The sequence below is a fragment of the Peromyscus californicus genome, unplaced genomic scaffold (genome assembly GCF_007827085.1).
Source record: "Peromyscus californicus insignis strain IS unplaced genomic scaffold, ASM782708v3 Scaffold_19__1_contigs__length_69161282, whole genome shotgun sequence".
In the NCBI taxonomy this organism is placed as follows: Eukaryota; Metazoa; Chordata; class Mammalia; order Rodentia; family Cricetidae; genus Peromyscus; species Peromyscus californicus.
Window position 1 is genome coordinate 445,920 of NW_026294491.1, and position 16,347 is coordinate 462,266.

A 16,347-nucleotide genomic window follows, 5' to 3' on the forward strand; every position below is an offset into this window, starting at 1 on the left:
AGAATTATCAGCCGAAGCTGAGAAGGAATTGGCTCTAGTAGAAAAGACAATTCGAGAAGCACATGTGGATCATGTGGATCCAGAACTTAAATGCATTCTTGTCATATTCCCCTCCAGACATTCCCCAACAGGTATTTTGATGCAGAGGGAAGATATTATATTGGAATGGATATTCCTACCACGTAAACCAAATAAGAAATTAAAGACTTATATTGAAAAGATCTCTGATTTGATTCAAAAAGGTAAACTAAGACTTGCCAGTTGACAGGAATGGACCCAGCAGAAATTGTAGTACCTTTAACTAATGAAGAAATTTCATCACTATGGAAAGATAATGAATACTGGCAGAGAGTCTGCAGTAACTTTTTGGGAGAGATTAACAACCACTATCCCAAAAGCAAGAGAATAGAATTCATAAAGAAGACTGAATGGGTCCTTCCTCACATTGTACGACAAAAGCCAATTTCTGGAGTCCTCACATTCTATACTGATGCAAACAAAACAGGGAAAGCAGGATATAAATCAGGAGACTTAAGTAAAGTGGTACAAAGTCCATACAGCTCTGTACAAAAGGCAGAACTGTATGCCATTCTTATGGTACTGATGGACTTCACAGAACCCCTCAATATAGTCACTGACTCTCAATATGCAGAGAGAGGTGTTTTACATATTGAAACTGCTGAATTTATTCCTGATAATACAGAATTAACTTCATTATTCATACAATTGCAGGAAATCATCAGAAAAAGGGAACATCCTATATATATATAACACATATCAGATCCCATACAGGTCTGCCAGGACCTCTAGCACAAGGTAATGATGAGATTGATCAGTTACTAATAGGTAATGTGCTAGAAGCTTCAGAATTTCATAAGAAATACCATGTAAATAGCAAAGGTTTGAAGAAGGATTTCTCCATCACCTAGCCACAGGCTAAGGATATTGTGAAAAAAAATGTCCTACTTGTTCCATCTATAACCAACTTCCATTACATGCAGGGAGCAATCCAAAAGGTATACAAAGAAATGAAATTTGGCAGATGGATGTGTTTCATTTTCCAGAATTTGGAAGATTAAAGTATGTACATCATACCATTGACACCTATTCAGGATTTCAGTGGGCAACTCCTATGAGTTCTGAAAAGGCTGATTCTGTGATTACACACCTATTAGAAGTTATGGCCATCATGGGAATACCTGTACAAATTAAGACAGACAATGCCCCAGCATATGTCTCCAATAAAATGAGACAATTCTTTGCTTATTACAATATAAAGCATGTTACAAGTATACCACACAATCCCACAGGCCAAGCAGTCATAGAATGATCCAATCGAACTTTAAAAGATATGCTAAATAAACAGCAACAGGTAACAATGACTCCTAGAAATAGATTGCATAGTGCTTTATTAACTTTGAATTTTCTCAATGCTGATGAGAAAGGAACAACAGCTGTGGAGAGACATTGGACAACAGACAAAACTCCTGAGCTAAACCAACCAGTTTATTTCAAGGATGTGCTGACCTCAGAATGGAAACCTGGATATGTTCTACGTTGGGGAAGGGGTTTTGCCTTTGTTTCTGCAGGAGAAGAAAAGCTATGGATACCAACAAAATTAATAAAAATTCGATTCGAACAGGAAAAACCCCTTGATGAGGAGAAGTAAAAGATCATCCACCAATGTGACATCTCTACAAGTTGTAAGAAAAATTTAACAATCAAAGGTTGGGGTAGGGTTCTGTTTTTGTCTTTCCAGGATAATGGAAATACCCATCTTACAGAAATCATAAGGCCTTGGATATCCAGATGTTTACAGCAGAAAGAAAGAATCTATTGGTACCAATCTACACACGGTAAAATCTCACTGTCTAATATCTATCTCTCTATCAATCTAGAAAAGTGGTGGTTCCAATTCAATTATAAGCCAAGCTGACTTTGGAGATGGAATTGGCTCACTCCTTCTCTAAACCCAAGCATATTGCTAAAAGGAAGTTTGAGAGATTCTTCAGTCCCATATCTGAAGAGCCCCCTGGTGTGGGACAGAAGGAAACCAATAAAAAGGGACCATCGTCTTCTAGATTCTAACTCTCTCCATGCTTATTCTTGATTTCTCAGAATCCTTTCTTACATGCTATGTCCTCTTTAAATCCAAATCTTCCATTTTGATAACAAATAAGTTTTTCTAATAGCAATCTCAGAAGTCTCCAGAAGGAAGATGGGGCCCCAACAACAACTCTACCCAATCCAGAATGATGCCATGGTAATCATCATCACACTACACTTGTTACCAGAATTTCAGACAATCTTACCCATTACTCTAAGACTTGCTGCAGAACCTACAGTTAGTCTAACTGAGATTTAACTATCTGAGCTTTCTCACAGTACCCAACAGAGATAACATCACCCCCTAAACAGCAGGAAGCAATTCTAAGAAAACAACGCACCTTCTCCCTTAGGTTTCATAATTCTCAGGGTTATGGATGATGGTTATAGGATTGGGGGTGGAAGGAAATATTAAACTCAGTATTCTAAAAAAAAATGAAAAGAAGAAATGGAATAGATAGGTATAAGATATTATGGTAGATTATTATGTATACTAGTAAACAAATTTAGTAAAATAGCAGCCTTAAATAATTTGCACTGTAATTTGCACTGTTATGGATTCTTATATGTTGATACAAATGTAAACTATTTTTATATTCCTGTTTAAGATAATTTGTATATTGATACAAATACAGAACTATATTTGTTATAATGTACATATATTTCTACTCTTATTTGAAATATTTGTATATTGATACAAATGTAAATTTATATCTGTCATACTTTATGTAGGTTCTACTTCTGTTTAGGATATTCGATATATTGATATATATTTAAGATTATTGTCATATTGCATATCGCACTATATACTTCTACCTCTGTTATAACATCTTGTGTATTGTCACAATTTTGAAGTCATCGTTCTTTACCATACACTTGCTTATAGACTGTTTACTTTGTTTACGTGAAGCCTTAGTCCTTAGGTTATTTCGGTAGATAAGAATTATAGATTTATAGTCACCTATGCTTGTTATCTCTATAGTTACATTAGTTAGGTTATCCAGATTTACAGATACATAGGTCAGATGGACAGGTAACCTTCAAACACTTCACAGACCTAGAGAATATGGCATTTAAATAACTTAGAATTCTGTTGATGTGAGACACAATTGCTCCTGGCTGCACCAATTTGATCCCGAGAGAATGTTGGGCTTCTAAGACATTTCCATTTGGAACTTTGTCTTCTTGGCACAAAATGGCCTACTGGGCAAAGAACTGCCCTTGCCTCGACGGCTGACAGTACAAATGCAATGCTGTCCTTTCTGGATAAGCGGGACACAAGGAAAGCGACCACTGTACTCTGCCAAGACAGGGTAAGATGGTCTTTCAGAATTCCTGCTTCTGAAAATGGTCTGTCAGATACTTTAGGCCTGTAGCCAATTTGAATGCACCAACAATGCTGAGAAACATTAGGTGACTGTCCAGGCTGCCAGCTGTCTCGGTCTACTCTTGCAAGATTCCTGAAAGTTGCTTGCATTCGTCTACCATTTCTCAGGTACCATTATATTCCTTCTCAGGTCTTTGATGGGATTGAAGACTAGCAGTTATAGTTACAACTTAGTAGATAGAACATATTAAGTATTAGATTCAGGTTCTTTAGGATAGGACACCTTTTGGAATGATCTTTGTAACATGCCATTTACCTATGCTCTATACTTCTCTGGATTTTAGTATGTGTTTCTAGCTTGATATTGTTTGCATTGGTTGTAGTTCCATCTTATCTAGGTCATTATCCCTCATTATTCCTGGACAATATTTGATAACCATTCCTTTGTATATAGTCTTGTATTAGGTTAGAACTTTCTTATTTAGACAAAAAGGGGGAGATGTAGTGGGTAGCCATTCCAGCTTTGATCTAGAAGTTCCAACCCCCATTGAGACTTCGGCAACTGTCACGCCTACAAGGTGGGGTGAAGGGAGGTGCCTGGAGACCCGAGATCTGGATTGGGGTGCTCTCTCTGTTGCGGGACCCTGGACTGGAGAGGTGGACCAAGCAGAGCTCCAGAGAACACCGCTGGACTGCGATACACCTTCCCCAGACCCCGCGACCTACCTATCCCTTAATTTGTAAATTACGCCATTAAATAAATCTCCTTTTAACTACGTGGAGTGGCCTTAATAATTATACCAATAGCACAGCATAGCTGATTGTCTTCTGTGAGATCCTGAGATTCCAGAGCATTTGGGGAACAATGTTCATAGTGAAACACAAGTCTAAAAAGCAGAGATTGGAGAGGAAGAAGTATATGAATGTGTGGAGTTTGGGGCTCAAGACCAACACTAGTATGTTCTCTGTGTTTCCCATCACTGCCACAATGTAGATGACAGAAACAGTCAATAGAAAAGCTGTTTCCACTTGGGGCTGGATGAAGAAGCCCACTATGATGAAACCTACTGTGCTGCTAAAATTGGACTCTGTCATTGTTTATTTGAGTCCTCTTTCTTGGTAATTCTTATATCTCTGTAAGAAGGAAAGTTGATAGCATGACCAACAGAAAAAAAAAGGAGTATTTCAGTACTGAAGCTAACAGAGAAAAGCAAGATGTGGATACAAATTTCTCCAAATTGACAAATTAAAGTCTGTAAAAATAATGGATAAATGCATATCATGAGAATAAGAAATACACAATGTAGATACTAAATTCATATAAAATGTATTTGAGACTGAAAATGAAATATACTTATCATAATGTGCTCACTTTAGAAAAAAATGAACTGAAACTGCATTGATGACTATATGCATGGATATAGCTAGAGCACAGATAACATGCACAAATCCAAAACTATACAGGGCAGCAATACTTTCATGGAGAAAGATTTTAGAATTAAAGACAATTATATTAATTAAAATTTTAAATAATTACAGTTATATAAGTTTGCCATTAATTTTGTTGTCTAGGAAGCAATTAATTATTGAAGGCACATCAAATTTCAGAATTAATGAATAGTTGGTAATATCTCTGTCCTATTTATTGGTATACCAACTTCGAACCAGAATCCAACTCAATAGTTTTCAGTAATGGATCTATTTCCCTTGGTGACATCAATTCTATAGACTTTAATGTGGATGAGTACCCAAATTCAGTCATTTAATATGACATTAATCTTTTTTGTAAACTGTAAATAATCCATAAGTGTGGTTCAAGCTATTAACTTACAAAGATAAAGACATACAGCAATTAAAATATATAATTCTCAACAATTATCGCTCATACAAACCCTCCTCTTTCTCGCCAATTGGACTCCTGGAGCTCCACCTGGGGCCTGGCCATAGATCTGTGCATCCGGTTCCTTCAGTCATTGGACGTGGTTTCTAGCACGACAATTAGGGTGTTTGGCCATCCTATCACCAGAGTAGGTCAGTTCATTCTTTCTCTCAACCATTGCCAGCAGTCTATTGTGGAGGTATCCTTGTGGATTTCTGTGGACCTCTCTAGTACTTTCCTTCTTCCTATTCTCATGTGGTCTCCATCCATCATGGTCTCTTCTTATTCCTTGTTCTCCCTCTCTGTTCTTGATCCAGCTGGGATCTCCCACTCCCCTAAGGTCTCTTTCCCTCGCAGAGACAAATAGCCAAACAAATGGAAACACATGAACTATGAACCAATAACTGAGGAGTCCCCAACTGGATTAGGCCCTCTGGATAAGTGAGACAGTTGATTAGCTTGATCTGTTTGGGAGGCATCCAGGCAATGGGACTGGGACCTGTCCTCAGTGCATGTGCTGGCTGTTTGGAACCTGGGGCTTATATAGGGACACTTGTCTCAGCCTGGGAGGAGGGGACTGGACCTGCCTGGACTGAATCTACCAAGTTGAACTCAATCCTCAGGGGAGTCTTTGCCCTGGAGGAGATGGAAATGGGGGGTGGACTGGGGAGAAGGCGGGGTGGGGGGAAGGTGGGAGGGGGGAGAACAAGGGAATCCATGGCTGATATGTAAAATTAAATTAAATTACAAAATAAAATATATATATATATATATATATATATATATATATATATATATATATATATAATTCTAATATATCAACTTTATGATGCATGAATGAATGATTCATTAACCATGAGATTCAACTATACAAAGCTTGGCTACATAGAAACTCCTTAGCAAAGTAGTAAAGTACCTGTGCCCTTTACAATAAGAATGAGTTCTATTGATGAGCAGTGCTCAGAGAAAGTGGCTAAGGAGGAAAGATTTGTAATAATCATAAGGACAGATTCTACTGATGGAGGATGCAAAGTACATGGAACCTCTTTTATAGGGATGGGTTCTATCCACTGAGATAAAAGCTCAGGATCAGGGCCTAAACAATGCTCAGAAATTGGTGGATTCAGGAAGGCTGGCTCTATAGAATAGTAAAAACAGCACCAGGTTGCTACACAACATCCATTCCAGCCTTCTGGATGACCAGGCATCAGTCATTTTCTCCCTTTAGAGAAAATAGGCTTGAGTATTTAACAAGTCTAGTTCTTCCAATGCATTTTTTAAGCTGTGTCTCCTACAGATTTAGTTACTAATGATTTACTTTTATCAATCAATATATATTTTTGTGTATATGCACAGACAAAAATACATCTATACATTTATATGTGAAAATTAAAGTACAATATTGCTCAAAAGCCTGACTGTTGAGAAAGAAAACAAAGAAGAGGAAGTAGACTCTATCCAATATAAAAGGAAAAAGTTCTGCAAAGTCATTAATTACTTCAAGAAATGATTAAAAGGATCCTGTCATAAAATATAATCTATACACATGTTTTTCACATCATAAAACCTTATCTTCTTGACATAGAATCACTTATAAATATACAACGTTCTTTCACAGATGTCTCTAAAATAGATAGCACACATCATTTTCGTGTGATGAAATATACTTAGGTAAACTATATTATAGATGACTCATGTTTATGAATAGAATAATATGTGCAAATAGATTGACAATTTTTGTCATAAACTTTTCTTCAACTACATTTTTACTTATCATACAAAATGATGGGGCTCGCTATGACATTGCACACATATATATCATTATGTTTGTTTATATTCACCCCCACTACCATATGCATCCATCTCCTAATGTAACATTGGACTCTTTTCTCCCCTGCTTGTTCACATTTTTCTCCCAATAATCCCCTTTCTGCTTCCATTATATGAGAGAAAATATTTAATTTTTCTCTCTTTTTTTGTTACCATCTGTAGCTCCCCTTTTCACCTTTGTAGACCCCCTCTTTCTTCCTCATAGTTTACACTAGAGAACCTCCTAATCTAGAAGAACTTCCCCTCATTTTCTATTTCTGATCTCAATTTGAATTTATTATTAATACTGCTGGCATAATTTATGCATTTTGATACGTATAGCTGGGAGGATAATTACATACTGATAAGATGTTGTGTGTTACTAGATACTTTGCAATGTAGCTTCTAACTTTGATTGATTAGTTTAAGACATTCAAGCATATAAAGAAAATCTATCTGTAAATTTGCTACCACCTTGTTAGTTTTGGCATTCTGAGTGGTGTAGGGGCAAAATCAAACTTGAGTCTCATTTTCAGCTTTGTTATGACAATTGTGCCTAGGATGTGACTCAAGTCAGTGCCTGCTTGATATGTAAGAGAATTTGGAATCAGAGAACATGTCTTTTTCTTGATTTGTAAATATTGATCATGTAGTTTTGTTATAATGTATTATATACACCTTTCCCAAATTGTGTTTTGTCTTATTTCCTATCTAGTTATTAAGAAGTATTTTTGATGCCAATTTATGAATTAGTTCCCTTTTCTATGCACGATTCATGTAGTATTTATAAATATCTTTGGTAATCTCCAAATCACAGAGATTATTTAATAGTATTTCCTAGACTTAATTTTGATTTTATTCACATTTATATAGTTATATAAAAATTTTAGAGCTAAGTTTCAATACTAATTTCATGAAAGAACCCAATGACAGGACATTGACAATTTTATCTTATTTTTAATGGTCATTTTCTCACTAAACTGTCATGTTTTAGAAATCTAGTGTTGAGATTTATGTATGTCTTTATATGAATTATGTGTCTTACTTCATTATGTTTATTCCTGTACCCTTAATACAATGTTCATGTTGTATTGTTGTCTCTTGATAATAAGTTTTATATTTCTTTCTATTTTCATAGGAGGTAAAAGTTACAAACCCATTTCATGAATATGATGAAAAATCCTAAGCAAATTAGTAGCATTAAAATACAGAAATATATTAAAGAGAAAACTTACAATCAAACTGACTTTATTCTAAAATTTTAAGGTTTTGACTGTTGAAAATTTTTAACTTCAGACTGAACATACTGTATTTGTTTATTTGGGAACATACGTACATATGTATGTATGTATGTATGTATGTATATATGTGTGTGTGTGTGTGTGTGTGTGTTCAACAACAGTCAGAGAGGAAGATGCCATAAATTTTAAAGAAAACAAGGCGTGAGTTTCATGGGAGAGTTTGGAGGGAAGAAATGGAAAGGGGAAATGACATAATTATACTATAATCTCAAAAAAATATTTAAATAAAAATATAATTTGACTAGCATAATGAACACTATAAATATTTAATTTATCAATATGATGAGTTAAATATTCAGTGAAATCCTTGAGAAAATATTCCATAAGTCTATGTGTCTATCAGTAAATAGATTTTTTTCAAATGTGTTACATATATACATTGAAATACTATTTAGCATAAGAAAAATTTGCTGTTACTGAGACACCATGGATAAACTTGAAGGACATTAAATGACCTAAGCCACTCATAGAATTCTGATACCAACAATATAACACTCACATGTGAAATCTACGCATGTTGACCTCATAGGAATAGAGGATAGAGTGATGAACATTTGAAGCTTGCAATAACAGGGCCACTGAGAGACTGGGGAGGTAGAGTTATTATAATACAAAGTTCAGTTAAATGGGCTAACAAGGGTATCATGGTGATCGGAGGACCAAGAATGCAGCAAGGAACATACCACACAACAGACCACATGCAAGATATTTATTGGGGAAGGATGATGTGAAAGGCCACCTCTGAGCAGAAATGAGAGAGAGAGAGAGAGAGAGAGAGAGAGAGAGAGAGAGAGAGAGAGAGAGAGAGAGAGAGAGAGCTGTGATAGCTCTGTCTGTCCATACAGGGAGTATGGAGCATGCACATAGGGAAAATACATGACAATGGTGACTTGGAAATGTGTCTCATTGGCCTTTAGTAATGATGATGACTGAAGGAAGTGTAGCAATGGGGTAGTGCCTGGTTCTGGAATGTGAGTGGCTCTAAAATTCCTTCCTTTTGTTTATTTGGAAAAGTTAAGGGGTGACTGGTGAGGCAGGAGTGAGGGCTCTGTGCTTTTTAGACTGCTTTCTGTTGTCTGGGGGCATCAACATCTTTGGAGACCTAGAAATCTGAAATTCTGGGGTGTCACTCATTGTCCAGGCTCTGAAGGACCATCTCAGACTAGGAAGTACAGGTTACACTGGCTTACCTGTGTGTCTTTACATGCTGCTCCCTGGACGTGAATTGGCATCTGCTGACTCAGCCTTTCTCTTCCCAGAATTCTCCTCTCTGCTTATCCCGCCTATACTATACTTCCTGCCTGGCTACCAGCTAATCAGTGTTTTATTTATCAACCAAATCAGAGAAACTCACTTAGAGGTGTGAAGTGCATAAATCTGAAAGACATTATAAGATAGTTCTCTGTTAGTAACATAAGTAAGGATAGAAAGTGATTCAGGTACATTTTGGACTTAACAAAATAGAATAGATAATGGAATATTTTCTCTGAGTTTGTCAAATGCAAATGGACTAGACATTGTTGATGTATTTATTGTTTGTATATATTATATAGTTATTGTACTTATTGTATATGGTTTTCTTATATTAGTTATAACTTTTTATTATTTTTTATTTTTATTAGAAAAAAAGGGGGAATGTGGTGATATTTTATTTGTATGCTAATAAATAAAGTTTGCCTGGAGATCAGAGGTCATAGCCAGCCATAAACAAAAGTCAGGCAGTGGTAGCACACGCCCTTAATCCGATCACAAGGCAGGCAGAGTCTCTGTGTGTACAAGGGCACAGCCAAGCATGGTGACACACACCTTTAATCCCAGTACCAATCATAGTGACCTGGAGGTCTGTACAGACAGGCAGTGATGAGGAAGTGAGGTAGCTGGGCTAAGAGCCAATGAGAAGGCAGAACAGCAAGGCAATAAAGGCACAGATTAGACAGGAAGAAGCTGGTTCTCTTGGGAAGCTATGGCGGTGTGGTAAGCTAAGGTTAGCTGGTGTCTCTCACTATTTCTCTGATCTCTATGGCGTTCACCCCTGTATTTGGCTCTGTGTTTCTTATTTAATAAGACTGTTTAGAAATTCGTATACAGTTATCAAATGATTTTTTTAAGGGTAAGATATGGATTGCCAGACTAATCACTAATATGACTGAAATTGTATTGATCCTAGCTAGGTTGCTTATCTCTTCTGTAAATTTTCCTAGCATCCCGTCCATAGTAGCAGTGATCAGGGTTCTATTTCCCTTCATTGTGATATTTGTAGCCATTGACCTGGGGAAAGTTTTAAGATTATATTTCCCTTTATTCTTTTACAACACCCCCTTCTATCTCTCTATCTCTCTTTATCTCTTTATCTCTATCTATACATACATACATACATACATACATACATACATACATACATACATACATACATACATATATACATACATTCACTTACATTTTAAGAACCATCAATTGACTTACCTACCACAGGCAGGAAAAATCTTCGAATTATTGTAGATGTAATTTGACATTTGACCAGCAGGTGGAGCGGATGTATCACAGCAGCTCAGGCAACTCACACTGGAGCCACAGCAGATTCTGTGTCAGCATTTGTTTACAACAAACAAAACTGGTTAGAGAGAGAGCAGTGTCTGTGGTCTGAGCAGGGCTCAGGTGAGGGCACACGTGCACACCCTAGCACGTGCAGTGGAGGCTGAGGGACCAGGGACTGCCTGCTGCCTGCGGCAGTCATGACTCGAATGCTGGCAGAGCTCGGGGATGAACGTGGGTGCGGAGGCTATGGACTATGTATGTCTGGCGGAGCTGGGATTTCAAAAGATGGAGTTTGGGCATGCAGCTAGGTGTGTACAAGTGCCTGGACCCAAACCAGGTGGCAGGCCACGAGGGCTGGCTGCTAGCCTGTTTCAGGTAACCTTGGGTTGGCCCCAAATGTTGGGTGCCAGATAATGCGTGAAACTGAGGCAATGGGACAGGTAATGTTTATTAATGAATGGGATCTATAAGTTACACTCAAGATACGGAACAAGGTAGCTGCTGCTACTGATCCAGCTGTCTTTGTCCTGCCATTCTGCCCAAGGGCAATGGGAACCATACTGCAAGCCACGCCTCTCTGCAGCTTGGTCCTGCTCCCACCACCCAAGAGAGCACAGGACTCCTGCCCCAGTTTTTAAGATGTCATGTGTCTTCTTTAAAGGCCATGCCCATAATGCTAAAATGCTCCGTCCAATTAGTCATTGGACCAAAAGGCTGAATTCCCACAATATTTAGGATTTCAATGGGCAACTGCTTTATGTTCTGAAAAGGCTGATTTTGTAATTACACATTTATTAGAAATTATTATCGTCATGGAGATACCTGTACAAATTAAGAATGACAATGCTCCAGCAACCATCTCTAGTAAAATGAAACAGTTTTTGGCATATTACAATATAAAGCATATTACAGGTATACCACACAATCCTATAGGACAAGCAATTATAGAAAGATCTAATCATGCTTGAAAAGATATACTTGATAAACATAAAGGGGTAATAGAGACCCCCAGAGATAGATTACACAGTGCTTTATTAACTTTAATTTTTAAAAATGCTGAGAAAGAAGCAACTGTAGCATGAATCCTAAATGGTCTTATTAATAAGATCAAACCCAGAGCCAGGTATTGGGTTAAAGCTGGAAGATCAGAGAAACAGAACAAGCCACAGCTGCCTCACCTTGCCAATTCCTCAGCTGATTCTGTTTCCTGAGACTGGAAGCCTCTGAGTCCTCATCCAGAATGAATCTCAGCTGAACTGCTGCTAAACTCTAAAAGCTTAACCAGGCTATAGTTGCTTGTCCTCATACCTTATATACCTTTCTGCCTCCTGCCATTACTTCCTGGGATTAAAGGCATGTGTCACCATGCCTGGCTGTTTCCAGTGTGGCTTTAAACTCACAGAGATCCAGATGGATCTCTACCTCCCAAGTGATAGGATTAAAGGTGTGAGTGCCACCATTTTCTGGCCTCTGTATCTAGTGGTTGTTCTGTTCTCTGACCCCAGATAAGTTTATTAGAGTGTGCAATATTTTGGGGAACACAATATCACCACAAGCAACAGCTATGGAGATATTTGGATAGTAGAAAAAAATGCTGAATTAAATCAGCCTGTATATTTTTAAAATGTGTTGAGCTCAGAATGGAAACCAGGATATGTGTTACATTGGGAAAGAGGTTTTGCTTTTGTTTACACAGGAGAAGAAAAGCTGTGGATACCATCGAGATTCATAAAGATTAAATTCATATAGGAGAGACCTCTTGAACTTATAAAGACTAACAAATGTCTTATTTAACCAAAATAAGTATGAAAAAATATAAATGAAAAATAATAATATTCTCGAATGATAATTTACCAATGCACACTTGCCTTACTGGCATGAAATTTAAAACAAAATAGGTTTTCTTAGCCATGTATCTTAATTTCATGTTAGAATTGCCATGTGGCCCAGGCCATCTTGGACATCAGCTTTTGAGTTTTCTTCTTAAATAAAAAGGATATTTTTCTTGTTTGGTATTAAAAACATAGTTAAGAAATTTAAAATGTTTTAAGCAAATTCAATGGGTTACTACACTTCAGATTTGTTTTCTAAATCTCTAAGAGTTGGAGTGATTTGGAGCTGATATAAAATATTTGAGCAGGGTGGTGGTAGCCCATGCCTTTAATTTAAACAGAAGACAGGTGGATCTCTATAAGTTAGTTGTTTTCTAAATTCTAGAGTTACAGTGAATAAGGTGGTGGTGCATGCCTTTAATCCTAGCACCCAGGGATAAAACTCAGATAATGTGCAGAGAGGCAGAGAGAGAGAGAGAGAGAGAGAGAGAGAGAGAGAACTTAGAGAGAGAGAGCTTAGAACACACATTTCTAAATGGGATGTCTTCCCTTAGAGCTCAGGGAACCACATGGAAGAGGAGTCAGGGAAACAGAAGGATGGAGGACACCAGGAGAACAAGGCCCCCTGAAACAACTAAGCAAAGCTCACATGAACTAATAGAGACTGAAGCAACAATAATAGGACCTATACAAGTCTGCACCAGGTCTTCTGTGTATATGCTTTCAGTTTAGTACTTTGATAAGAATCCTGAATGTGTGGACCAGTGAGCCTCTGATTCTTGAACCTCCTCTTGCAACTCTTTTGTTTTCTGTTGGCTTGGCTTGTCCAACTTTGATACGATGGTTTTTGTTTTATCTTATCATATTTATTTTATGTTTAGTTGTTATCTCTTAAAAGCCTGTTCTTTTCAAATGAGACACAGAAAAGGAGTGGATCTGGATGGGAGAGGAAATAGGGAGGAACTGGGAGGGAGGGGAAACTGTATTTAGATTATATTGTATGTGCGTGCAGTGGTTTGAAAGAAAATGACCCCAAAGGAAGAAGCACTATTAGGAGGTGTGACTTTGTTGGAGAAAGTGTGGTCTTCTTGGAGGAAGTGTGTCACTGTGGAATCGGGCTTTGAGTTCTCATCGATGCTCAAGCCATGCCCAGTGAGACAGATCACCTGTTGCCTGCATATCAAGATGTAGGACTCACGGATCCAGCACCATGTGTATATACAGGCCACCATGTCACACCATGATAATAATAGACTAAACCTCTGAAATGTCACCCAAATTAAATGTTTTTCATTTGTAGAGGTTGCCATGGTCATGGTGTCTCTTTACAGCAAGAAAAACCCTAATTAAAACAGTATGACAAAATAATATGTGTTTACTAAAAGGGAAAAATTAAAAATACCAGTTTAGATATTTCTCACATTTTTATAAATAGTATTTTATCATTAAATTTCCAATGTGTCCCCTGATAACTCTCATATACATCAAGTTGAAATTTTCAAATATTAGTGAAATAAGAGTGATTTTTAAATACTGGATGAAAATTATCATGGACTTTTAGAATATTGTAAACAAATTAACAATAAGTAAATTTTAAAACTGAGCAAATATTTCAAACAAGAAAATTCTCAGTTTAATGTAATACAATTTACATATCATCTTTCTGGTTGATATGATTTTGGTCTAAATATTTAATCTCCATTCTATACCCATGGTCTATTTAATTATCATATTTAATTATCATAGCTTCATCAAAATACTTAGAATCAGTGACATAGGTTCTCTGGCTTTGTGCTTTTTCAGGTTGTAGCAACTTTTGTTCTTATATATTTTCATATTTAATATAAAGTCATCTTAGGTGGATCTGAAGAGATTGCTCAGTGGTGAAAAGCACTTGAATTCAGCATCCACACAGAGCACATCACATCTGCCTGTAACTCCACTAAGCAACCAGTGCCCTCTTCTCAGCACCATGGGCACTGTACTCATGTACACTCACAAACCTACATAAACATATGTACATACACATAAATAAAAACTAAAAATAAATTTTAAAAATGCCCCTACTAATGTTATCTGTAATGAAGAGAAACTGAAAGGGATTGAATATCTGGTTTGCAACAGACATTCAATCATATTTTATAAGATTACAAATAAATAGAATGTCCTACAAAGTGTGATGCATAGTCTGAGCCAAACGCAATGTGGTCTATAAAATATGACTATACTAGAGAAGGAAAGGGAAGGAGGAGGATAAAGTACACAAAGGCATGATGATATTTTATTTGTGCTTTAGTAAATAAAACTTGCCTGGAGATCAGAAGAAAAAGCCAGCCACAACACAGAAGTCATGCAATGTTAGCGCCCGCCTTTAATCCTATCACTTGGCAGGCAGGATCTCTGTGTGTTCTAGGCCACACTGGAAACAGAGCCAAGGGTGTTGGCACATGCCTTAAATTCCAAAACTAGTTAACCATGGAGGTCTGGAGGTCTGTACAGACAGACAGGAAGTGACAGAGCTGTGTAGGAAGAAGTGATAGAGCTGAACAGAGAGCAAATCAAATGGCAGAACACCAAGGCATACAGACGTAGGTAGACAGAACTCGCATTTGGAAGCTGTAGAGTTGGTGAGGTAGGGTTGGCTGGTGGCTTTCCCCATTTCCCTGATCTCTCTAAGGCTTTCGACTCTATATTTGGCTCTGTGTTTTTTTTTCTTTCTTTTTTTTTATTTATTTTGCAATACAATTCAGTTCTACATATCAGCCACGGATTCCCTTGTTCTCCCCCCTCCAGTCCCCCTCACCTTCCCCCCAACCCCCCCCATTCCCATCTCCTCCAGGGCAAAGCCTTTGTTTAATAAGACCATTTATAAATTCATCTACACAAAGGAGGTCTGATAAATCCATAAGAAAAGATATTCTTATTTACTTGCCTAAATTACATACAATTCATAAAAGTGTTTATGTAGATGCATATATATTTGTAGATGTAACCAACCATCTTATCAAATAAGAAACACAGAGCCGATTCAGAGAAGAAAGCCAAGAGGTCAAAGCTAAGAGCCTCACCCTTCCTGCTTCAGCGATCCTCTTCAGTCAAGAGAGCTCTCCGAAAGGTACCTACTTCCTGTGTGTATGTCTTTATATACTCTAGCTGTTCTGCCTTCTCATTGGTTGCAAACCCAAACATGTGACTGCCTCGTCACTGCCTGTATTACGGCCCTCCAGGTCCTTAAAGGCGTGCGCCACCGCAGCCATGCACTTGCTATGGCTCTAATAGCTCTGACCCCCAGGCAACTTTATTTATTAACATACAATTAAAATCACATTTTAGTACAAGTAAAATACGACCACAATTCCCCTTTTCTATTTTAATAAAAAGGAAAAAAAGAAAAAGGTTATAACTAACAAAAGAAAAACTATATACAAAAGTACAATGACTATATACAATATATACAAGTAATAAATGTCTAAACAATGTCTAGTCCATTTGTATTTGACAAATTCAGAGAAAATAATTTCATTATCTATCCTATTTTGTTAAGTCCAAAATGTATCT